Source organism: Chiloscyllium punctatum, unplaced genomic scaffold (genome assembly GCF_047496795.1).
Source record: "Chiloscyllium punctatum isolate Juve2018m unplaced genomic scaffold, sChiPun1.3 scaffold_643, whole genome shotgun sequence".
Lineage (NCBI taxonomy): Eukaryota > Metazoa > Chordata > Chondrichthyes > Orectolobiformes > Hemiscylliidae > Chiloscyllium > Chiloscyllium punctatum.
Window position 1 is genome coordinate 32,501 of NW_027310377.1, and position 2,500 is coordinate 35,000.

At 67.0% G+C, this 2,500-nt stretch overlaps 1 non-coding gene across 1 annotated transcript; it reads right to left on the minus strand.

The window, feature by feature from the left end:
* Positions 1 to 1,363: 1,363 nt before the first annotated feature.
* On the minus strand, positions 1,364 to 1,517 carry LOC140473575 (5.8S ribosomal RNA). Its single transcript, XR_011958437.1, has one exon. It is a non-coding gene; the product is annotated as a 5.8S ribosomal RNA (ribosomal RNA).
* Between the last annotated feature and the right edge of the window lie 983 nt (positions 1,518 to 2,500).

Below are 2,500 nucleotides of genomic sequence, written 5' to 3' on the forward strand. Positions count from 1 at the left end.
CGCTCACCACCCTTGGCCAGCGATGGTGTCGACGAGTGGCCGCCCCTGCCGCCTCCAGCGCCGCCGCGTCCACGCGCGGGGACGTGCTCGGCGCAATTCCACGGGACCGGAGACCCTCCCCCGTCCACGGCGGGAGGCGAAACTCGGAAGTGCCGGCTGCTTACTCGAGCGGAAGGGTCAGCCTGATTCCTGCCTTGCCGGAGGCCCGGTCGCGGGGGTGACGACCCGCCGCCCGGGACGTGCGAGGCACCAGCAGACAGAGACTGCCCGACGGTCAGAGAGAGGGAGAGAGGAGTGCCGAGGCTCAAGTGGCGAACGGTCGCGCAGGCACGCCACGCACATCGATCGCCAGCCGCGGAACGGCACGGCCTTCAGTGGGGCCGGCGGGCGACGCCGCTCCTGAACCCAGCGGCCCCGAGTCGGACGAGTTGAGGAAGGCACGCCGACGGTGACAGGGTACGGAAGACACAGCGGTGGCCTTCTGGCGACTTGGCCCCCGACAGCCCGACGTTCCGCCGTCCTCCCGATGGCCAGGAGGACCGTGCGGGGGTCGGCCGACGGCGTGGTAGGTGTGCCTGCACGGTGACGGAGCACACACCACGCCCGCCAACCCCTCCGTACCTCCCGAGACCGGTGGCAGGACGGAGCGGAAAACGTGCGGACTGAACGGGAGAGCCAAGAGCCAGCGATCCACGCGCGTGCGACCGTCCAAGTCACAGCGTTCGACGAAAACCTCCTCCCTCGGCCAGGCACTCGGCGCCAGCAGGGGAGACAGGATCAGACGCCCCGCCGGCCACTTAAGGCCGAGGACGAACCACGAGACGGGCGGCTGCAGCAGCGGGCGGCCTGCAGCTCCCAGCACTCTCAATCGATCAACCATCGAGTCGGGTCAGCGTGTCAAACCGGCGAGCTCCACGGTCAGGCCGGCGGCGCACCAGCACCGGACCTCCGCGGCTCCCTTCACTCTTTCCACTGCCAGCCAACCGAGAGACGGACCCAATGCGGACGTGCAGAGCTTAGGCAGACCCCCCACTGGAGGCTCAACACTTCGTGGCAGCTCCGTGTCCCAGAGACCAGGAGGGTTGGCACACACACACAGTGTGAACCACCGACAGCCATTCTGGGACCGGTGACAGCCGTGCTGGCCCCACTGCCACGACACAGACGGACGCCAGGCCGCGCTCCCCGGCGGGGGGATGGCGTCGAGCCTGACGAACGGAATGTGCAGGGTGGGGGGGAAAGGCCAAGCGCTCCGACGCCGGAGGGCTCCGGAGTCTGAACTTAGGGGGACAAAGAGGACGGGTCCTCTGCGACACCCCAGCCGCGCTCTCGCCAGCCAAGGCGAGTGCGATTGATTGCCAAACGACCCTCAGACAGGCGTGGCCCCGGGAAGAACCCGGGGCCGCAAAGTGCGTTCAAAGTGTCGATGATCAATGTGTCCTGCAATTCACATTAATTCTCGCAGCTAGCTGCGTTCGTCATCGACGCACGAGCCGAGTGATCCACCGTCAAGAGTTGTCTGAGTTTGTTTTAGGTCTCTCCCTCGCCAGAGGAAAGCGACCCGGACCGCACATACGCTCCCCACCTTGAGCTACAGCCACCTGCACGCCGGCGTGCGGGCGGAGCAGGGTGGCGTGAAGCGATGGGGAGCACCATCCTGGTGCGGCCCGCAGAAACATACGTCTATTGGGGGGAGGAGGACAGGGCGCCCAAGAGGCGATGCGTGCCCCAACGCACCGCAGCGACGGAGGCAGGATCACCGCCACCATGTCGCCCGCCTAGTATCACGAGGCGTGCAGCAGCTTTGCCCTAGGAAAAGCAGAGGCGGGAACGGGCACCGGCCATCGGTTCGGCAGCGTCACTGACGCGTGCACGTGGCGGCGTGTCGGCGAGCGGACTTCCTGCGAGGAGGCGGGGGCGGCACTCGCCCGAGCAGACGCCCGCCCGGCCCAGCCACCGCCGAGGTGGACTGGGAGTCGCGGCAACGGCTCGTCATACTCGTTCCCACACTCACAGCGCAGCTTGCCCGCAAGCCACCGACCACCGATCGACGCCAGGCGCCCCGACCGAGAGCGGGATCGCTCGTTCGCCCTGCTGGCAGTTCGCTGGGGATCACTACTGCACGGAGCTCGGAGACCGACGGGCGGCAACTCGAGAGTCTTTAAACCACCACCCCCATCCCGCAAGTGCAAAGAGGCTGTATACGCACAGACGGGTGAGGGGAATAGGTACCCCGTCGGGTTTGAAGGGAGCGTGACTAGATAGCAACGATGTAAACCCAGCCGATTTGGGAGCGAAAGACCGGCGCCTGCATCACCGGCTTCGTTTCCCGTGGCTGGAGAGTACACCGAAACCCTCCGTCTGTCGCGAGCTCCCGACGACGCGGTGCCGCCAAGCAGCAGGGCCGGACCTGGTGTGGCTCCCCTCGTCGATCACAGACCGGTCGGCACTACTGACGAGACGGTGGAACGGGCTTCGCCCCTTGTGACGAAGGGTGATG